Source organism: Siphateles boraxobius, unplaced genomic scaffold (assembly GCF_051911475.1).
Source record: "Siphateles boraxobius isolate OS27281-9 unplaced genomic scaffold, OSU_SipBor_1 77, whole genome shotgun sequence".
Lineage (NCBI taxonomy): Eukaryota > Metazoa > Chordata > Actinopteri > Cypriniformes > Leuciscidae > Siphateles > Siphateles boraxobius.
In genome coordinates this window covers 1,878,679-1,902,799 of record NW_027509205.1, presented here as the reverse complement: position 1 = coordinate 1,902,799, position 24,121 = coordinate 1,878,679, and the positions used below count along the sequence as shown (strand labels likewise).

General features: G+C 45.9%; 1 long non-coding RNA gene across 1 annotated transcript in view; it reads right to left on the bottom strand.

Annotated features, from left to right (window-relative positions):
- LOC143725878 (uncharacterized) overlaps nucleotides 1-16,267 on the bottom strand; it is a 434,149-nt gene extending 417,882 nt beyond the window's left edge. The window contains exon 1 of the long non-coding RNA XR_013198353.1: nucleotides 16,173-16,267. This is a non-coding gene — a long non-coding RNA (uncharacterized LOC143725878). The remainder of the gene's footprint in view (nucleotides 1-16,172) is intronic.
- Nucleotides 16,268-24,121: the final 7,854 nt, after the last annotated feature.

Here is a 24,121-nt window from a genome sequence, read left to right as displayed (position 1 = left end):
ATGTATTCAAAAATTATTAATTCACAATTAATTATTCATACAGGCTTGACCCAGATAATCATACATGTTAAATCTCCCAAAAAGGGATAATATGTTCCCTGCATCTTCATTCATATATGTACCTAGACAATTAACCACAAAGGATTATAATTAATTGCATATGACAGGTTACAGATGGGTTATTATCAGCTCAATTGTATATCAATACTTAATCAAAACGGATTATAATTAAATATTTACTATATCATAGATCGATCTTCAGGATAATCTTTAAGGGGATTAATTTATGACCGAATCATCTGTCTGTCCAGCAAACCTGATCATTCGATTTCATCTAACCTCACAAAATTATCCTACTTTATAGACTTTCAAGAGAAGCTATTCCTCTGGCCACAAGGAATAACTTTCCTGTTCTATAACGATACCTCTTTAAGTATCAATAAATTTGTAAAACACGTAGCTTTGGATCGTACATTAAAGGGACCTTTATATGAGCAAGAGACAGAATCAATAAATTAATATAATGAATTTAATAAAGGAAGACTACATATACGGTTACTAACGTTACAAGGAATAAAATGTATTTACAACAAAATACAACGACAATGAAAGAGAATGCATAAATAAAGAGAGAGAGAGAGAGAGAGAGAATCTGGACGGATCGGTGGCAAATTACAGACCTTAAAACCTTTGAGAGACAACACGGAAAAACAAAATCTAAATACTCTGAAAGCTCGATACGAATATGTACTTGCACAGTTGCTCGTTGTGTGGCTGCTTTGATGGCATGTGGATGTGTTCCGTGGGAGAGTCACGTGGCCTGCGGATGGGTCCGGAGCGCGCACATTCAAACGAAGGTTTAACGTCTCTGACGTAAATTACCAAAGAAACAATTCAGGCTAAGTTCACTTACTCGTCTGAGGAAATGAACAAAGTAGAAAGGAAAAATAAAACTTAAACAAAGGAAAAGATCCCCAGAGGGGGATCACACAGGAGAGAGGTAAGAGAGAGCTGATCTTGGTGATCAGTGATTTTAAAGCGTGAAGATGTCACACCCTCTGGAGGTGTGTGAGCCAATGGGAAACTGCCCCCTTTGGAGGGAGTTTACAACTCTTTGTCTTGTCAAGGCGTTCATTTACATGTTTTATGACAAGGGTGGTCAGAGTCATGACGCGCATCATTTCTACTCTCAAGAATGGAAAGAATGGAAAGTATAGTATAATACATTCTATCATAACTTAAGATGCATTTTTGCGAGTGTGTGTGTGTGTGTGTGTGTGTGTGTGTCTGTTTGATCTTTTGAAAGAGCTTTGTTCACAAAAAAATACCGAGACAGCTACCTCCCGGCAGGAACAAGACCTAACTCACACAGAAAACAGGCAGCCTTATATAACCCCCTCTTCAAAGTCCCTTCTCCTGTACTTTTCCACTTATCCAGTAAACCAGACCTAACTGTTTTTAGAGAATACAATGATCCCTCAAAAGTTTTCGTTTTACTGTCCTTAGATCTGTGAAGTCAAAAGGCCAGATAACCCCTCTTTCTTTGCTTTATTATTTACGCCTGTGGGATCAAAAGGTCTTTATTTGTGGATAAACAAACTCCTGTCTTTCCTGACCATCTGTTTTACTGTGTGAGTTCCCCTGTTCCCGCCAGATACACAATGCATTTCAGGAGAGAAAACACACGATTGAATTAAAAGAAAATATAAGAACAAGAACGAAGAAGAAAGTAAAGAGAAAATTTTCCATAACAGTAGCTTCTCAAGACACTTTTTTTTAAAGAGATAGGAATATAAAAGTCAGGACAAAGAAGAAAAAGTAAACTTAAAAACTCCTGATATGAGGAGGAAGTGCATTCCAAAGCCTAGGAGCCCTATCCTAAGTAAATGACGCTTGGATGTGTATAAAGTAGGGCTGTCAGTTAAACGCCTTATTAACGACGTTAACGCAAACCCATTTTATCGCGCGATTAACGGTCTTTTTGGCCTAGCAAACTTTGTAGTTTTTTTTCACATGCTTTTGCACCCGGACGTGGCATGCGCTGCGCTATGAAACCCATTCATTTCAATGGCTTGCCCCGCGCGAGGATGTTTTGAGCGAGTGCGAATCTCTCTGCTCGCGTGCGGAATATAATGTGCCGAACACGAATCTCTCTGCTCGAGTCACGCGCTCTCAGATACACGCTGCTCTTGTAAGAATTTTCTCTGGGTTCGCTCAGAGAATATGCCTGCACTTAAAACGTGTTCAGTCAGTGCAATCGCGAATCTCTCCTCTTCGCCAGCTAACAATTTTAGGTTATAAGAACGTTTTCATAACGTTCCCATTAAGTTATAAAAACGTTATTTCTGAATGTTATAGGAACGTTCAAAACGTCCAGTTTTGAGTGGATGACGAGCGCGAGACGCTGAAATGGATGCCAATAAGATTCTGAATTGAAAGTTTACTTTTAAAATGGTTCCATTGACAAGACCAAAGTGATCTGTAGGTTTTGTTGTTGTGAACTGAGCTATCATCATCGCAGCACGTCCAGTCTGAAACACCACTTGATGATGGCCAGCACACACACACACACACAGCTGATCCGAATTCTCCGCCCCCTCGTCAATATCAGGACCTCGTCAGTATTTCTTTCACCCTTTTATTGATGGACAGTGTTACATTGTGTGAGAGATTATTTGCTCTAAGTGAGAATGTTTTAGTGTGAAATTGAACAGTATATGCCAATATTGTTTTCAATAAAAAACATTTGCACAAAGCAAGCCGATCCACTTTTCCATGTTGATAAGAGCATTAAAATGAGAAAAAATAATGGGACAAAAAGGAATCAAGAGACATTTAGAATAGATAAAAATGTGCGATTAAATGCGATTAATCGCGAGTTAACTATGACATTAATGCGATTAATCGCGATTAAATATTTTAATCGTTTGACAGCACTAGTATATAGTTAACTGTACAGACAGATACTGAGGGGCCAGACCATTCAGTGCCTTATATGCGAGCATAAGGATTTTAAAATCACCTTGGAACCTGACTGGGAGCCACTGCAAAGACTTTAGAAATGTTGGAATATGCAAATTTCTCCCGACTCCAGTCAGGATCCTGGCAGCTGAGTTTTGCACACATTGCAGTTTAAGTGTGGTTTTAGGAACCCCACCAAGAAGTTCATTGCAAAAGTGCATTGCATAAAAGTGATAATTAAGCCCAAATGATCTTACAAGGTATTCGAGTGGAAATATGTAAATGCTAAAGTAAGGGGCCTAAAATTTTACCTTGAGGAGTATCAGTTTAGGGATTACCTGAATGTAATTACAACTGTAATAAATTGATGTAATTACATTTGTAATTACACAGTTGACCCTTCCCTTACACCTTACCTACCCTTAAACCGGCCCATACCAGCACACCTGACCCTAACCTTACCAGTATCACATCTCAATAGCAGCAAAAGTGTTTTACAATACATCCTGAACACAATAAGTACATTGTACTTATTTGTCTGTGTAAGTACATATTACTTAAAACCACTTAACCTGTTAACCTTCAAGGCCACTTTTGAAAAATCCCCAGAAATGGCATACCCAAACTTAAACAGATACAGTTCATGAACCCTTTGCACTAAAAGCACAAGTATGATCTCATTTGAAAGCTGACACCTAGTAGTTTATTGTAAATGTAGAAATAATTATTGTCATAATGAAAAAAAAATGTTTAAATAGCTTCAAAGTTTTGTAAAGTTATTAGAAATTTACTTTCATGAAACATCTTCATAAAAATAAAATTGAAGTTGGCCCTGGAGCAATCTAGAAATGCACTGCAGCTAAAGCCATATGTGTGACCATTTTATATTTAAAATCTGAAAATGATAAGTCTAAAACTCTGTATTTAGTTAAATGTTTTTCAAGATCATGTCAAATTACTTTATTTTGATTAGACTCTAAAATGCAAACTGATGTTTAGTCATCTTCTGAGTCATCTAATCAGTCTATTGTCTCTATTATTTTGTGGTGCAAACGAGCCCCATTCAGAGTCAGTCTCTCCCTGCACACATTTACACCTCTCCAGACTGGTTATGGCTCTAAATATGCATTTCTTTTGTCTGCATTATAGCTACTAACGACTGGCTATTCACAGGCTATTCATAGGGTTTCAAACCCTAATTTCTTTTATCAAAGTTCTCACTAAATATTTGAAACTGGTATCAAATGCACTGAAACATTTCAGTAAGCATTCCTATTTAGAAAAAAATCATAAAACAATAACTGCTGGTGGCAGGTGCACCTGGGCTAGCTAGCATGTTAGCTTAGCACACCATCAATACACGACCATTTATGAGATTAAAACCATGTTTGTGCTCCAAACTTACTTTATAACGCAAGTCGAGTGTTTTAAATAATCTTCTGTGATCTATTTTGGCTTCAGATAAAAAAAAAATCCGACAGAAAATTTATTATTTATAGTGTTCTGCACGATGATGAAATCTATATCGATTAGCATTGCATTATAAATATAATCTATTATTATGAAATACCTGGCATGGCTTGAAGAACACAGGTAACTCAAATATCATTGCAATCATGTTTATTGTCTTCAAAACATCTTTATCTGCATGTTGCAGCGATCTCTGTCAGCTACTGTCTGTATCAGTGACGTCCTGGAATGTCACATGACTATGGGTCTTCTTCGTGATCCATATATGGACTGTTATTGTGCATATAGCGCCCTCAGGCTATTGGTATGAATTGAAAACACAGCACATCTCAGTAAGAAGCGATCATAATGATTACATCGACGCATTTGGGTATAAATTCAACAAATATTATTCCTGTCTATAGAAATATGATGTGAATCTATGAGAATATATCAATATTTCTCCAAGTCTGCACATTTTTGAGCTAAAGCCCTGAGGGACGATGTTTTGCGAATCGCTGTCATGACGACAGCTTGGAGTGTTTTTTATGAATGGACCAGCTGACGCTCATAATTCATATTAAAGGTATCGACTCATTTTTCCATTTCATAACTCCTGACACAAATTAAGACATAACTGTCACTATAAGTTTCTCAGAATACAATAGTGGTCAAATACTGAATCTTGAGTATTATATCTTTTTAATGATGTATAGTTTGTCAAGGTATAACATTAAATCTGATAGTAAATTTGAACTAAATAAAAAAAAAACGCTTCAGTGCGCCGACGCTCTGGAAACGGTTAACAGGTTAATATAAAGTGGGACCGTATTCCATTGTTATGACCGGGTATCACTGTCAGTCATCTCAATTTCGTGATTGATTTACAAAACAATAACTTAGCAGATTAAAGATGAGCTTTTTCATTTTCTGACGCAATCGGCTGACAATCTTCCTTCATCAGTTTTGTCGTCTGTGTAGCAGCTCTACTGGAATTTAGCACATTTATGTTGTAATGTGCCATTGATAATTAAACATAACCCTTGACTTTAATAAACAGTTACCTATTCAAGCATCAAGAACGGTAAAACAAACTCTGTCGGCCAACAGCATGTAGGCGACAATGAGTTTCGATCTCGGATGGCTTGAAGCTCGCGAGGCTCGTGTTGTTGCGTTGACCACAGAGCTAACGTCTGAACTTTGTCAAGTTGACGTCTTACGCCCATGCAAACCCTCATCGATTTGCCAAATATGTTTCCGTTGCAATGTTATATGTTGAAATGTTTTCATTTATTTTTCAGTTTAATTTCAGTAATTTCAGTATTTTAATTAGGAATTCGTTTAACGTCTCGGTTACATATGGTAACCCTCGTTCCCTGAGGGAGGGAACGGAGACGTAGGTCATGACTGACCAATAGGAATCTCGCTAGAGAGGCCAATCTACTTCGAGTGAAACTAAAACAAGCCAATACACATTGGCGTGCAATCATTTGTATCAGCTGCGCGCCCTCGTTAGCGCGGGTATAAACGAGCAGCTGGTGCGATTGCACACTAGTTTTTTGCTGAGGAGCCAAGCCTGAGAAAGCTGGCCGCCCCGGCGGGCGGCAGCGGATGTGGCGATGGGACCTACGTCTCCGTTCCCTCCCTCAGGGAACGAGGGTTACCATATGTAACCGAGACGTTCCCTATCGGTCAGTCACTACAACGTAGGTCATGACTGACCAATAGGAATCCCTACCAAAGCGCCACAGCCGCTGCACCCCATCCAGCGCCCCCGTGCAAGCCTCTACACCTTCTTGCCTGGAAGGACGATAGGCGGAGGCTTACACAGAGTGAGTCTGACACTGTTGTTCCGTAATAACCCATACAGTGAGATATTGGATAACACTGGGAAAGCGTGCCCTTTCTGTTTAGGGAGGAACGCTGCGGAAGCCACTTCTTCAAAGAGTTATGTGGAAATGCATATGGACTAGCCGAAGGCTGTACTGCATATGAAATAAAGGGTGACTTAGCCCAAGGGAAAGACACGGGCTTCCGATAGGAGCAGCCGTGGAATATACACATATGGGATCCCCGTAGGGTCACACAAATGGAACCCAGCCCAGATCCGGTTCTCAAGGATTCAGCGGATAAGGGCCTGGCGCCGGACGCTCCGCCAAGTCCGGGCCGAGGGGTTTTGGAGGACTCAACAGGTTTTACTCTGGAGCAATAAGGGTGCACAGTAGGGTGCAGCAAGCCGACAGAGCCAGACCTCTCAGTGCTTCTACCCGTCTAGGGTGAGAACACGGGAGGACACCGGCTCTACACGTAGGCTATAGTATCTAGCGAACGTGTTAGGTGTCGCCCAGCCCGCAGCTCTACAGATATCTGTTAGCGAGGAGCCACGTGCCAGCGCCCAGGAGGATGCAACGCCTCTCGTGGAGTGTGCATGCAACCTGAGCGGGCAGGGCACGCCTTGTGCTTGGTAAGCCAAGGCGATGGCATCCACTATCCAGTGGGCCATCCTCTGCTTGGAGACAGCCTTTCCCTTCTGCTGGCCTCCGTAACAGACAAAGAGCTGGTCTGAGGTCCTGACGCTTTGAGTTCTGTCCACGTACATACGCAGAGCGCGAACGGGACAGAGCAAAGCCAGGGCTGGGTCTGCCTCCTCCAAAGGCAGCGCTTGCAGGTTCACTACCTGGTCTTTGAAGGGAGTGGTAGGAACCTTGGGCACATAGCCAGGCCGGGGTCTTAGTACCACGTGGCTGTCACCCGGCCCGAACTCTAGGCACGATTCGTCGACCGAAAAAGCGTGCAGGTCTCCTACCCTCTTGACAGAGGCCAGTGCAACCAGCAGCAAAGTCTTCATGGAAAGAAGCTTTAAGTCTACTGACTGCAGAGGCTCAAAGGGAACATCCTGAAGTGCTCGAAGCACCAGGGAAAGATCCCAAGAGGGTATGGAGGGGGGTCGAGGAGGATTTAATCGTCTCGCCCCCCTAAGAAACCTGACGACCAGGTCGTGCTTTCCCACTGCTTTGCCATCTATGTGGTCGTGATAAGCTGAAATAGCGGCAGCATGTACTTTGAGGGTGGAGGGAGACAGTCTACGCTCCAACCCCTGCTGCAAGAAGGAAAGCACAGACCCTATCGGACATCTTCGGGGGTCTTCTCGGCGAGAAGAACACCACTCGACGAACAGGTTCCACACCAGGGCGTAAACACGTCTCGTGGACGGCGCCCGTGCTGAAGTGATGGTGTTAAGTACCTCAGGGGGTAAGTCACCTAAACCCTCCGCGTCCCGTCCAGGGACCAGACATGGAGTTTCCAGAGGTCTGGACGCGGGTGCCATAGGGTGCCCCGTCTCTGAGTCAGAAGGTCCTTCCTCAGAGGAATGGGCCAAGGAGGGACTGTCACAAGGAGCATGAGTTCTGGGAACCAAGTCCGGGTGGGCCAATAGGGAGCCACCAGAAGGACCTGCTCCTCGTCCTCCCTGACTTTGCACAGTGTCTGCGCAAGTAGGCTCACTGGGGGAAACGCATATTTGCGAAGGCCCCGGGGCCAGCTGTGTGCCAGTGCGTCCGTGCCGAGTGTTCCCTCGGTCAGGGAGTAAAACAGCTGGCAGTGGGAGGTCTCTGAGGAGGCAAACAGGTCTACCTGAGCCTCCCCGAACTCTCTCCAGATCAGCTGAACCGCCTGGGGGTGGAGTCGCCATTCTCCCGGGAGCACAGCTCGTGATAGCTCGTCGGCCACACGGTTGAGCAAGCCGGGGACATACATGGCTCGAAGCGACCTCAGATGCTTCTGACTCCAGAGGAGGAGATGGCGGGCGAGTTGCGACATGTGACGGGAGCGTAGACCACCTTGTCGGTTGATGTACGCAACGGTCGCAGTGTTGTCCGTACGGACCAGCACGTCCCTGCCCTGTAGCCGTCTTTTCAAGCGGGTCAGGGCGAGATGTACTGCTAGCAACTCGAGGCAGTTGATGTGCCAATGCAGTTGAGGGTCCGTCCACACCCCTGACACTGCATGCCCGTTGTACGTGGCACCCCAGCCGGTGGCAGAGGCATCTGTGAATACCACAGCGTGCCTGGACACCTGTTCCAAGGGGACTCCTGCCCGCAGGAACGAGGGGTCTGACCACGGGCTGAAGGTCTGGCGGCACGCCGGTGTGATTGCCACCCGGTGAGTGCCATGATGCCACGCCCATCTCGGGACTCGGCCGTGAAGCCAGTGCTGAAGCGGTCTCATATGTAGCAGGCCGAGCGGGGTTACCGCTGACGCTGCTGCCATATGCCCCAGGAGCCTCTGAAAGAGTTTCAGTGGGACCGCTGTCCTGCCCTTGAACGTGTTCAAGCAGTTCAGCACCGACTGAGCACGCTGCTCTGTGAGGCGCGCTGTCTGGGCGACCGAATCCAACTCCATACCGAGAAAAGAGATCCTCTGCACAGGGGAGAGTTTGCTCTTTTCCCAGTTGACCTGAAGACCCAACTGGCTGAGGTGCCTGAGCACTAGGTCCCTGTGTTCGCATAGCTGATCTCGAGAGTGTGCTAGTATGAGCCAGTCGTCGAGATAGTTGAGGATGCGAACGCCCTGTTCTCTCATGGGAACAAGGGCCCCCTCCATGACTTTCGTGAAGACACGGGGGGACAGGGACAGCCCGAAGGGTAGGACTTTGTACTGATATGCTCGACCCTCGAACGCAAAGCGCAGAAATGGCCTGTGTCGAGGAAGAATCGAGACATGAAAGTACGCGTCCTTCAGGTCGATCGCTGCAAACCAATCTTGGGGACGGATGCATTCGAAAATGCGTCTCTGCGTGAGCATTTTGAACGGTAGCTTGTGGAGGCTCCGATTCAAAACTCGCAGATCCAAGATCGGTCGTAACCCACCCCCTTTCTTGGGTACAATGAAGTAGGGACTGTAGTGCCCTGACCTCATATCGGCTGGAGGGACCGGCTCTATCGCATCCTTCGCCAGTAGGACTGCGATCTCCGCACGCAAGACATGGGCATCGGCTGCTCTCACTGTAGTGGAGTGGATGGCCCGAAACTTGGGGGGACGCCGGGCGAACTGAATCGCATAGCCGAGCCTGATGGTTCGAATGAGCCAGCGAGACGGCCTGGGGAGCGCTAACCAGGCTCGCAGAGACCGTACAAGCGGGACCAAAGGGACCGAAGGCGTACCCGGAGTGGGGCAGCGAGGTGGAACACAGGGACGCAGCTCGGGAGGCTCTCTCTGGGAGGCGGCCCGTAGCGGGGTCTGAGTGTGCTGTGCAGCACTTACCTGGTTCCACGGGGCAGGAGGTGCGGGAGGCGGCTCGATGGCGTTCTCGGACCGTACGCAGCTGCCGGCTGGCGATAGAAGAGGCGGATGAGAGTGGTGAGGATTCTGACCCCCCACTACTCTCCGGGCCCTCTTCGGACCCAGAGATGATAGAAACTGCTCTTTTATTGAAAATTTGGGTACCGCTGGTTTTAAGGCCAGCGGCGGAACACAAACAAAACGGAACAAAGGATTTTCCACCCGGCCCTCTTCCGGGGGAGGGAGCGATGCAGTCATCGTCTCCTGGAGAGCAGTCCCTTCCACCTCTGGGTCGCCCGTCCTAGGGCCGCTTACCCTTGGCTTTGCCGCCCCTCTTGGCGGGGGCCTGGACGGGCGGGGCGCCCTGCCTGCGACTGGCTCCACGGTGCCGCTTGGATGGAGGCTGCTGCAGCGGCGCGGGAGCAGGGGCAGACGCAGGCGGACGCCCACGGCGACGAGCAGACCGAGGAGCCGCGGGCGGTGGGGTGGAGGCAGCAGCTGACCGCCGCGGCAGGATATGTTTAATGGCCTCAGTCTGCTTCTGTACAGCCGAGAACTGCTGGGCGAAGTTCTCGACCGCGTCGCCGAAGAGGCCGGTCTGGGACACGGGGGAGTTAAGGAACCTGATCTTGTCGGTCTCCCGCATGTCAGCCAGACACAGCCAGAGGTGGCGTTCCTGGACCACTAGTGTGGACATCGCACGACCCACTGACCGCGCAGTGACCTTCGTCGCACGAAGCGCGAGGTCAGTTGCGGCACGAAGTTCTTGGAGAACTTGTGGATCATGACCACCCTCGTGCAGGTCCTTCAGTGCCTTGGCCTGATGAACCTGCAACAACGCCATAGCGTGCATGGCAGAGGCAGCTTCCCCACAGGCCTTGTAAGCTTTGCCGGTCAGGTCCGACGAGTACTTACAGGCCCGGGAAGGAAGACACGGTTCTCCACGCCAAGTGGAGTTAGGGCACAGTTGCATAGCAACGGCCCGTTCCACTGGCGGGATACGCGCGTATCCCTTAGCTGCCCCGCCATCAAGGTTGGTGAGGGAGGAGGAGCCACCGAGACGGTTTCGGGCAGTAAAAGGTGCCGTCCACGTCCCTGTGAGCTCCTCATGCACTTCCGGGAAGAAAGGCACTGGGGTGGGTTGCTGAGAACCAGCGCGCGCCACCCCGAGATACCAATCGTCCAACCTCGAGGGCTCGGGACACGGTGGAGGGTTCCACACGAGCCCGATCCTGTTGGCGGCCCGGGAAAGCATGGCCATCATCTCCGGGTCCGACTCGGGCACCGCTGACACACCTGAAGGAGGCAGCGGCTCCGAGCCGTCGTCCGCAGAGAGGTCTGACCCACCCTCCGATGCAGCGATCGACATCTGGTCGTCGCAGGGAGCGCCGAACGAAACGACCGGTACACATCTCGAGGACGGTCCAGAACGTTCCGTTGGCAGCTCAACTGGTTGCGGAGCATGAGAGGAGTGAGGGTTCCTAGGGGGTTGGTTCCCCGAAGGAAGCGCGCTCACTGTAATCCTCAGGTCACCCGTGTCACTGCCCGAAGCAACCCGCGAAGGGGGGTTGGAACGAGGTGCAGGCACGGGGACTCCGCCCCTTTGCAGGAACGTGAGTCTCGACCTCAGCTCCGAGATGGTCATCTTCCCACAATGGGTACACGACTCATCCACGAACGCTGCCCGTGCGTGTTCGAGGCCCAGACACACGAGGCAGCGATCGTGACCATCCCGCGACCCCAGGTAACGACCGCATCCAGAAACACACAGATAGAACGTCATCTTGAAAAAGACGCGAACTATCTGTGTGAGCTCTTTTAGGGACTACTCTCACTGGTGCTGAAGCACGCAGGGGAACAGCCACAGCGATCACAGACGGGAATGTGCACCCGTCTGTGCGCTGGATCTCTCTCGCTGGAGGTCTTACCAGCTGTTACAACAGCTTTTGAGCGCTTGCCAGGCGCACCTTACCAGCTGTTATAACAGCTTTTAAGCGCTCTGAAGCGCACCTCACCAGCTGTTAAAACAGCTCTTTTTCTTTGCTCAGTTTTTAAATAAAAAAAAAAAAGAAAGAGAGAGAAAGAGAAACTGCTCGCGCTGCCGTGCTGTCACGCCCGCACCGGGAAGGATAGGTCCAGAAAGGCTCGTAGTAGTTGGTTTCAACTGAAAGCAGATACATCGAAGTGTTTGGCTCCGAAGCAAAAAGCTAGTGTGCAATCGCACCAGCTGCTCGTTTATACCCGCGCTAACGAGGGCGCGCAGCTGATACAAATGATTGCACGCCAATGTGTATTGGCTTGTTTTAGTTTCACTCGAAGTAGATTGGCCTCTCTAGCGAGATTCCTATTGGTCAGTCATAACCTACGTTGTAGTGACTGACCGATAGGGAACTACAATGTTTCAGTTGAATTAATTTGCTACCAGCTTTCAATCACTGGCAGATTACGCGATAGAGAGAATAAATGGGGATGGGGCGGTAAAAGTATTGTTCTGGTTGAGTGACTACCATAACTGTTGCTATTATAACTCAATGTGTTCTCCCTAGACATTTACAGAATATTGGTGTATTTTAATCCCTTTCATTTATTCCCTACATTTTCCTGACGTGGTCTTAAAAATTCTTCAAAACCTCTACCTTCATTAAACCTGCAGAAATGCTTGAATGTGGAGGCGGCTGTGGCAGTGCAGACTGAGGGGTCTGAGGACGAGCTGTCTGTTTCTCCAGCTGCGGCACCACCACCACCACCGCTCCTGAAAGGACCTAAACAAAGACCTCGTGTGGTTTCAAAGAGAATCCTTTTAGCAGCAACGGTATGTATGATACTGGTGATTATTGCTGCTACTCCCATTTAGCACCAAAACTTGGAACAATCTTCCAAACATGGTCCGGGAAGCAGACACAGTCTGTCAGTTCAAATCTAGACTAAAAACACATATCTTTGGCTTAGCATACACATAACACATTATAGACTTCTATAATTCAATGTTACGCTGCGTAGTTCAGCCTTGATCTACGCAGATCGCTATGGACTATTTGACGCTGGGGAGGCCGATTGACCGTATTCAGAACATCTTGGTGGTGACCGACCTATTCACCAAATACGCCTGGGCAATTCCCACTTTGGACCAAACTGCTATCACCACCGCGAATGCCCTATGGAGGGCTGTTATTCAGCCCTTTGGGTTTCCTGAAATATTCCACTCAGACCAGGGGCCAGACTTCGAGTCCAGGGTGGTCCATGAGTTATGCCAACTGTACGGGGGTAGGAAGACCCATACGACGCCGTACCATCCCCAAGGGAATGGGGGATGCGAGAGGTTTAATCAAACAGTGCTGAGCCTATTGGGAACGTTGGAGATGGATCAGCAGGGCCATTGGGCGGATGCGCTCCCGGCTCTGATCCAAGCATATAACAACAGCGTGCATAGCACCACTGGGTATGCTCCAACTTATCTAATGTTCGGAAGACACGTACGGCTACCAGCCGACTTAGTGACGGGAGCTGTTACCCAAACGGAGGAAGGGAGCTTGTCAGACTGGGTGGCAAGACACCATCAGCGACTCCGCTGGGCGTACGGTCAGGTCTCGGACCGGATTAACCAGGCGGGGGTAAAGAGCAAGAGATTGTACGACCGAACGGCCCGAGAGGCCCCACTGCTCCCAGGAGAGAGAGTCTTGGTGAGGGATAACCGTCGTCAAGGGAAGGGTAAGCTGAGCGATCGGTGGGAGCCCCGGCCCTATGTGGTTTTACGACAACCACGCCCAGACCAACCTGTGTATGCTATCAGGCCCGAAGGGAGAGCGGGCCCGGAGCGAGTGCTCCACCGGAATCTGATTCGCCCCTGCCCGAGTTACCCAAATCCCAGAGAAGAACCACCCCCGGTCGTGGCAGCGCCAGCACCGTTACTGGTAGGATGGGGAGTGGTCCCAAGGGGGTTGGGCTTAGCACCGGGACCGGGGGAACCCGAGTCCCCGCCGAGGCGGTCCCAGAGGGAGAACCGAGGTCAACCCCCGGTGAGGTACGGAGACTGGGTGAGCGGAGCCCGTTCTCGGGACTAGAACGGAGTGGCGGGGGAGTATGTCACGAGGTGACGAATGAGAGACGGAACTAAAAAGTCCGTGGAGGGATGTTTCCACCCGGAGTGTTTTTAACTGAACACCAAACCGGTTTCGGTTGTGTCGCTACCATAGCAACAGCAGCCGCTGATGGCAAAGTGACAGCAGGTGCGGCGCATTAAGTGGCTGTGTGACGATTGGGACAGGCCGCTTTTAGGAACAGATAAAAGCAAAACTTGGAGAGATCGTGTGTGTTGGGCGGGATTGCTGCGGCGTTCTAACTTTTCTTCTTGCTGAGAGAGACTGAGAGACTTCTGTGGGACAAATCGGCTGGCGAGATCGATCCGTGTGCAGGGAATCCGTTACGAAGAACTGGGTGACGGAGAACAGAGAGGCAGAGGGCGAAGTAATCTATGAAATATTATCGAGTTCACTTACTGGGGTGAAGATAAGTACAAAACGGAGGAAACTCAGGTGTCTGTTGTTCTGAGTGTTGTATATCAAAAGCCGTTGTATTCTGATTCGTCACTGAGGCTGTCTGCTGCCCTGAGTGTTTCCTATCTGATGCCCGCTGCATTCTGTTTCATCATCGCTGTCGTGGAGCACGGAGGAAGCCCAGGTATTTGTTGTCCTGAGTGTTGAATACCCACAGCCTGTTGTAGTCTGATTCATCATTGATGCTGTTCTGGAGAACGGGGAAAATCCAGTTACCCGCTGTTCTGAGTGTGTCCCATCTGGAGTCCGCTGCATTGGTCTCATTATTGCTGCTGTGGAGAACGGAGGAACCTCAGGTACCCGTCGTTCTGAGTGTTGTGTATTTAAAGCCTGTTGTACTCTGATTCATTACTGATGCTGTTCTGGGGGACGGAGACAATCCAGTTACCTGCTGTTCGGAGTGGTTTCCATCTGAGGCCGCTGCATTCTCGTCTCATCCTCGCTGCTTTGGGGAGTGGGAATAAACCCAGTTACCTGCTGTCCAGTCGACGCCCCTTATAGCCCTAAGCCTTCTGCACCGACGTATTGGGAAGACGTCCCAATGCACTGATCACTTACCTGCTGCCCCGCCGACGTCCCCTGCAGCCATTGGATGCTGAGAAAGAAGAAGTTTTAGATTAGGATTTACCAATTCTTTTAAGTCAATAAAGTCTGTTCAATTTTTACCTCGTTGCTCTGCTTGGTTTCTGGTCTGCTCCTCAGTGGTACTGGCAAAAGGGAGGGGGTAGACTGAGTCGGCCCTCCCGACCTGTGACAATATTACTGTGCTCAATTGGCCTGCCAACTCTCCTGACCTGAACCCCATAGAGAATCTGTGGGATATTGTGAAGAGAAAGTTGAGAGACGCAAGACCCAACACTCTGGATGAGCTTAAGGCCGCTATCGAAGCATCCTGGGCCTCCATAACACCTCAGCAGTGCCACAGGCTGATTGCCTCCATGCCACGCCGCATTGAAGCAGTCATTTCTGCAAAAGGATTCCCGACCAAGTATTGAGTGCATAACTGAACATAATTATTTGAAGGTTGACTTTTTTTGTATTAAAAACACTTCTTTTATTGGTCGGATGAAATATGCTAATTTTTTGAGATAGGAATTTTGGGTTGTCATGAGCTGTATGCCAAAATCATCAGTATTAAAACAATAAAAGACCTGAAATATTTCAGTTGGTGTGCAATGAATCTAAAATATATGAAAGTTTAATTTTTATCATTACATTATGGAAAATAATGAACTTTATCACAATATGCTAATTTTTTGAGAAGGACCTGTAGTGTGTAAAGTATAGTATGTGATGTATGTATATAATGTCAGATCGCGTCACGTGACGATTCTGAACAAATCACGTTGTCAGAAATTGGCATAGCCAATGAGATTACGCATTTCGAGTTAAATCGCCCAGTTTACTTTCATGATTGGTTGCTGATAAACAGGAAATGACCATATTTGGATCCGACAGCATTGCAAAGGAGAGAGAAAGCTTTCTAACGGTGTGTGTGATGACAGGGTACAGACAGCGATCGCGGAGCAGCAGGATGATATATAACGCCAACTTTTGTTGAATTTATGCGAAATCTACACACGCAAACAGACAAAGTGTAGTAAAATAAAGACTTAAACGTGTATTTTGGACTTTTTTTCAGCACAAGTCAAACAGCCCAAAATCTAAAAATTGACCAGTGAAAAAAAAAACTCTGTTTTTGCCTGCCGTGTCTCGCTTTAAGTGACTAAAAAGAAATGACAACAACAAAAACCTCATTCATCATGTGGGTCTTGGTACTTGCCATAAACGCTTTGGTCAACTTGCTTCAGCTGTTGGATCACAGGCTTCACGCCGCTGTGTTCATCAGGCAGGAGAGTTGTCTGTTTTTCCATCATCTGGCCAAACCCTGCCGCCGATGTTACACGACTGAATAAGTATGACACTGACTCCCCGTTATGTGTCCGCCCTATAGCTTCAGCCAGGACCATAGAAATAATAAGGTTACCCTTTTAGCATTTTAAAATGTTCTTTGCCACGTACATGTGGGATGTACATCTCCTTTTCACAATAACTGGAGCATTGGGCTCTATGCTAGGAGAATGAGAGACTACAAGAATATTATTAAAGACAAACAATACATTCTTATTAACAATATAACATTGAACTAAAAATATACATGGGTGAACAGATACAACACAGACAATAGGTACTGCCTCCTGGTTCGACTCTCTTCAGCCCCTGGATCACTGGCCTAACGTCACAATGACTACGTTTACATGCAGCCAATAACCCGTTCAAAACCGGGATATTAGCAATAACCCGGTCACGCACGGCCATGTAAACACAGGCAAAAACCCGAATATGCTCATATCCCGGATTTTAAAAACCGGGATATGATACCTGGGGTACCCCTTTTCTAACCCGAATTTTTGGTCATGTAAACGCGTATCGGCATATCCCCATCAAAAGGAGCATAGATTTGTGTTCTGCGAATGTTCTATTCGCAAGGAATCTTGGTCTTTTGAGTATGTTTTGAGTAGAGGAACTTCTCGATGCATACATACCCGTGTGCAGTATACCGGAAGTAAACATGTCGAGACGCAGCACAGCGTACTTTTGGAGCGCGGAGGGGCTCTGGTGGAAACGGTATTGTGGATAAGTGTGGCACAGCTCCAGCTACATTTCCCATTTCTTGCTCACCTTCTCTCCTTCAATTAATGACAACCATGAGGCACAGTAGTGTCAAGTGCTGCTGGTGGGTCAGTACCAGCACCAAAGTGCAAACAAAGGCGATCCTTATCTGCCCCGAACTATTCATTATCCGCGTGCTGCTGCTGTTGTTGTTGTCTTTGGATACAGGAAGAAGAATCGGAAATGACGCATATTGCGTTGTCCGTACGTCCAGACGCTAACCATGCGTCGCCGTTTACGGGATATTGCGATTCCATGTAAACAGGAGTAACTCTCTCTGCTCACGCATGTAAACGGGTTATTCCCTATGTTTCAGAAACCCGAATAGTGACCTTAACCCGACCATAACCCGAAAATTGGCTGCATGTAAACGTAGTCACTGTTCATCAGGCAGCAGTCTTGTCCATTATACTTGCAGTGCGCTTACCTGGCTTACCGCTGCCCTTGTAGCGCAAGCTCTCCAGATCCATTGGAGACCTTAAAAATAGACATACAACATGATGATCGTGTTGGTTTTGTTCTGCACATGTGATGTTTTAGAGAGGCTGTCTCCATGGTAGCGGTCACCTGCTACAAACACCCAGAAATGACAAATACGTGTGAGGCTCTAATAACTACATACAATAAATAAATAATAAACAGCCTAAATCTTATTCCTCATTTATTTCTTTTGATTTTGGGGTGGAAGGTGACATGAATGGACAGCTGAACATATTTCCATGAACTTGAACCTCACAGTCAGTGTGTATGTGGCAAGGGTTTGTTCCTGCGTCCAGAGCCGAGCGGTATAATCTGATAAAGTCTTTATAAAGCGGAGCACATCGCAGCCACGGCTCTCCAAATCACACCGCTCCAGTGCAGAGGAACTCACTGTAAACATTGAACAAAAATACATTAGCAACATGCTAAAAAGTAAAAACTTATAGCATGTCTGTCCTCCTCTGGTCCAGCATCACAGAGCACACATGCCAGTAACTCACATCAAACCATCATTTGAACCATCAGACGGAGCCAAGTTCACACGGCTTCAGGCTTTCAGTCTAAACATTCATGTGGTTCACAAACTATAAAGTAAACGACCAATTCAGGAATGAAGTAAGAAAAAAATGAATACAATTGTAATTCCAATTCGGAAACCTTCTTTGTGTTTGAGGGGAAAAAAAACAGTAATATTGAGAAATATTACTACAATTTAATATAATGTTTGTTATTTTAATATTATAACCTTTGATACTTTAAGGATTCGGAGTTTAAAAAGTTACAAAAAGAACAGCATTTATTTAAAATAGAAATATTTTGTATCAATATCCATTCAAAAGTTTGGGGTCAGTCATTTTTTTCTTTATTTTTTAAAAATAAATTAACACTTTTATTCAGTAAGGATGTGTTAAATTGATAAAAAGATTTTTAACTTTTTAATTCATTAATGAATCCTGAAAAATCTATCACAGGTTCCAAAACAAAAACATTAAGCAGCACAATTGTTTCCAACATTTATAGTAAATCACCACATTAGAATGATTTCTGAAGGATCATGTGACACTGAGAACTGTAGTAATGTTGCATCACAGAAATAAATTATATTTTAAAGTAGGCCTACTGTATTTTAAAATAGAAAACCAATTTTTTAAATTATAATAATTGTTTTCTGTATTTTTAATCAAATAAATGCAGGCTTGAAGCACATAAGAGACTTCTTAAAAAATAGTAATGTGTCCACATTTTTGACCGGTACTGTACTATTATCCCAGATAGCAACATAGAGTCGGCCCATAGTCTCTGGTATACACGGATTCCCACACGGCCCATCTGGACCGACTCTATGTTGCTGTCTGGGTATATGAGTCATTCCACGAAACGGGTACGATTTGGATTTACACAATTTTGGATTTTTTACCTTTCTTTTTTACTTTTCTGAACACCCCACAACATTAATGACATATTTAACTTCCAGAAAAACATATTTTCCCACCTCAGGCATTAAATACTTATTATTTTTGGTAATTATTTTAAGATATGGGCATTATTAGTCTTCAACCCCGTTATGGACACTATGGGAGCTTTCTGAATATAATTCTAAAATATATTTGTAATGAAATCAACATTTTCATATTAATCAGATGTCCTCACACTAATTCAGTTAATGTAAAATGTACATATCATTTCACACTTATGCTAAAGCCTGAAATGGGCACTTTTTGTGACCGCAACCTCTTAATTTTTGATCAAAGATGTGGCTTAACCTCAGAATTTGAACTAAAATCAGTATTCTTATGATTGCTGTGAACATTTCAGACTGAGTTCAACAAATATTAGATTTTAATAGATGTAAAAAATTAATAAAAATGTAGGTGTGACGGGGTTGAGACTAGGGTAACAGGGTTGAAGAGACAAATACAGCTTAACATAATTAACATTCACTGATACATTCATTGACATACTCAAATTCACATTAAGATTTTCTATAAGCACTGTATTTTATTATGTTACCAAGAAAAACAACAGATATAAATTGCAATTGCAACTCAGTTTTATTAACCCGACTGCAGGAAAAGCAACAATAACAGAGTATACATCAGAACATTATAAGATGACTGAATAGGTCATCAAAATAAAACGCATACATTGTGTGCTTTTTTGATGTATGTGTGGGTGTGTGTTTGTATTTTTAACATGTGCACACGCTTCGTGGCAAAGGAGTAACGGGGTTGAGAGTGACGGGGTTGTGATTTTTTGCTCAAAATGGCCACTGCTCTACATGTAGTGTATAACAGGAGAGCACATGGCATGCATGATATTAAGAAATCATGTATATTTTTGAAATAACAAAGACCATTTTCACAAGTAATAGAATTCTATCTTTATTTGATGTAGCAGGGTTGAGTCGTTGAGCTCGACAACAACAATATCACAATTCTAAATAAGCTATAGTTAAAAGAGGTTGGTAACTTGCCTGTGTCTGCAAGTTACCAACTTGGTAACTTGCCTGTGATGTTACTTCCTGTTGTTGATATCACAAGGATTTGTTCATTATTTTTATTGGGGGGGGGATTTGGGGTTGAGGTACGGAACTAAATAATGTGATTTTACTTTGAAAAAAACATTACCAGCAAAAAGCACAGATAGATATTCATGGGAATGGCAAAATGTATGGACTTTTTTTCTAATTTTATTATTCATATCCAAAGTACACTTTTACAGAAGGCCATGAGGGACATGACAAATTAGGTGGTGTCAACTGAAAAAACAAGATAATTTCTAATATAAAGATTTGATACCGTCAAACCTCCTCCCTATTTTACTGCGGTATACGGGTTTACCGCGTGACTAATTAAAAATGATGACATAAGGCTCAGACGGCGTCACCAAACTGTTGGCTTGTGCCTACTAGGGATGAGTCACGATTTTCAAATATTCGATTGGTTTATTTTATTATAGAATATTTATTATAGAATAGAATAGGTTGTGCGATTTTTGTCTATAAAAAATATCCATGTTTTTGGTTCTGATACGGTGACACGTTCATGTAACCAGAGGCTGGCGATGCCAATAATGCATATATAAAAGCTGTCAATCAACTCTCAGAAAGCAGAAGTCGTCACACATTGTCACCAGAGCATGAGCGGAGTGGTAATATTTCCTCCAGAGCGAGAGCACATTTTTGAAGGTTACGCACCGCTCGCTCGTTCTGAGGGGGGCGTTCTGCCCGCAGTGACGCGCTGGTTAGATAATATGTGAAATAAGTAGGGCTGCCCGTGCACGACTAAAGGTTTTTTTCTAGTCGACAAGTAGTAGTTCATTTAAGCCATTAGTCTAATCACATATTTATATTGATTTAATTAATTAAATATATATATGGGAGAGAATGCTAAACCATAATGAGGGTATTCGTAATATATTGCCTATTCCGCATCTCAACGCACGCATAAAGCTTGCCACAAAGAACAGCAAAAGTAAATATGCATGAAACATTTTTGTTTATTAATAAACTAGTGTTTTCTGTCAGTGTCGGCTGCAAAGATAAAGTTGACGATGCTGATCGCCATCTTCGCAGTAGTGAACGCACCTATAGAGAGAAATGCACACTTCATACGAATTAGAAGCAGAGAGTAGCCAATGTCTGTTCGTTTTTATTTTATTTTTTGTTTAAAAGTAGACATTTCAAGCTTTCTCTCTCTCTCTCTCTCTCTCTCTCTCTCTCTATATATATATATATATATAATAAAAAGATATTCTATAATATATATTTTTATGTATATTCAGTTCAGTTTATTCACAGTACCTCTTCAAGCATTACAATAATACAATTTTAAAGGTACAGAGTAGATTGGGTACAGTGAAATGGGTCTCCCAAAGAAGCAAAAAAAAAAAAGCTTATAATAGTTTTTGAATAGGTAGGTACTGACAAGGTACAGTGAGACACAATAAATACACACAAAATGTACCATGACATATGTTACAACAACATACTCACTCATAAAAACATACATATACATCCCAGTAATCCATGAAAAATCAGTTTTGAATAATTAGATATAGGTTAAGAAAAAATGATGTTTTAGTTGTCTTTTGAAGTTGGAGATAGAAGGCAACATCTTAATACCATCATCAACCTGTCATGTTAAGCAGAAACACAGGAAGCAATCGCGAGTATAATACAATATTTATTATAGCACAAAACACACAAGTCCAGGGTGCAGTGAGCCAGGTGGAGATAGGTGACGCAGGGACTTCGATGGTCAATACCGGTGACGTGCAGACAAACGGTGAGACGATCCAAATCCACACGGAAGACGACGAACAGGAAACACCAGGCAGGAACACGAACCAGAAGACAGGGGAACATCAAACAACGATCTGACAAAGGTGAGAGAACAGCGGTGAGTTTAAGAAGCGTGGTGAGATGAACTGCAGCTGGTGATTGTAATGATGAACAGCTGGAGTGGATCAGGTAATGACATACAGACACGCCCCTTGCACACGTGCACTCATACAACAACATAAACACAAGACTAGAAGGAACCAGCGAATACATCTACCGTGACAGTACCCCTCCTCCTAAGAACGCCTCCTGGCGTTCTCAGACTCCCTTACCTGCCGATTGTAATCATCGATAAGGGAGTGATCCAGGATGTCCCTAGCAGGAACCCAACTTCTCTCCTCCGGACCGTAACCTTCCCAGTCCACCAAGTACTGAAATCCGCGTCCCCTCCGCCTAGAGTCCAGAATACGGTTGACCGAATATGTGGTCTCCCCATCTACGAGCCGCGGTGGGGGAGGAACCGGGACAGGCGGATTAATGTGAGAATGAAAAACGGGCTTGATTTTAGATACATGGAACACGGAATGAACCCTCCTGTACGCAGGAGGTAGTTTGAGGCGGACTGCCACCGGACTAATAATCTTGGTGACAGGAAACGGGCCAATAAATTTGGGAGCAAGTTTATTAGAAACGGTGCGAAGAGGAATGTTCTTAGTTGAGAGCCACACTTTTTGACCAACGACGTATACGGGAGGCTTTGACCGGTGGCGATCGGCCTTGGCCTTGGTGCGCGCCCCCACCTGGAGTAGAGTCTCCCGGGCTCTAGTCCAGGTACGGTGACACCTCTGGACAAAGGCGTGAGCGGAGGGAACCGCAACCTCGGATTCCAGACTGGGAAAAATTGGTGGCTGGTAACCTACACTACACTCAAACGGAGATAGGCCCGTCGCTGACACTGGCAACGTGTTGTGTGCGTACTCCACCATAGACAGTTGTTGACTCCAAGACGAAGGATTTCTGGAAACCAAACATCGCAACATTCTCTCCAAATCTTGGTTGGCTCTCTCTGTTTGACCATTGCTCTGGGGATGAAACCCAGATGACAGACTAACCGTCGCCCCCAGTAATCTACAAAATTCTCGCCAAAATTTGGACACGAACTGGGGTCCCCGGTCGGAGACCACGTCTATCGGGAGGCCATGTAACCGAAAGACATGATCTACGACCGTAGCCGCTGTCTCCTTAGCTGAAGGTAATTTGGGTAAGGGAATGAAATGTGCTGCCTTCGAGAATCGGTCCACCACAGTTAAAACTACTGTGTTACCCTGGGAGGGTGGGAGGGCGGTAATAAAATCTAGAGCGATATGGGACCAAGGTCTCGAAGGCACCGGCAGCGGTTGAAGTAGCCCATCTGGAGGTCGATTGGAAGACTTACCCGTGGCACAAACAGAGCAAGCCAAAACAAAATCGCGAATGTCACGAGCCATAAGTGGCCACCAGAATCGTTGCTTGACTAGAAATCCAGTGCGATTAATTCCTGGATGACAAGCTACGTTGGAGCTGTGACCCCACTGGATAACGTCAGACCGTAAGCCCTCCGGCACAAATAATCGGTTCGGTGGACACCCGGGCGGAGGCGTTACCCCTTCCAAGGCCTCTTTGACCTTCGCTTCGACCTCCCATGTGAGTGTTGAAACAAATACGGTTTCGGGTAAAATACACTCGGGAGTGGACGGGCGACCGGAAAAATCAAATATACGAGAAAGTGAGTCGGGTTTGATGTTCTTAGAACCCGGACGATATTGGAGAGAAAAATCAAAACGACCGAAAAAAAGTGCCCACCGAGCCTGCCTGGAGTTCAATCTTTTAGCAGTTCTGATATATTCGAGGTTCTTATGATCAGTCCAGACGATAAAAGGTACCCCCGACCCTTCTAACCAGTGTCGCCACTCCTCCAACGCCAACTTGACTGCCAACAACTCTCTATTACCAATGTCGTAATTACGTTCGGCTGGAGATAAACGATGGGACAAAAACGCGCAAGGATGCATCTTGTCGTCTACAGGTGAACGCTGAGATAACACCGCCCCTACTCCCACCTCTGATGCGTCGACCTCCACCACGAACTGACGTGATGAATCAGGGGTAATTAGAATGGGGGCTGAAACAAAGCGGCCTTTGAGTTTCTTGAACACAGTCTCGGCTGTGTCGGACCACCTGAACGCAGTTCTGGGGGAGGTCAAGGCAGTCAGAGGCGCGACCAGCTGGCTGAAGTTGCGAATGAATCGCCGGTAGAAATTGGCGAACCCCAGAAACCTCTGCAGGGCCTTGCGGGAATCTGGACTTGGCCAATCCACCACAGCCTTAATCTTCTCAGGGTCCATCCGCATCCCCTCAGACGACACGATGTATCCTAAAAAAGGAACAGACTGTGCATGAAAAT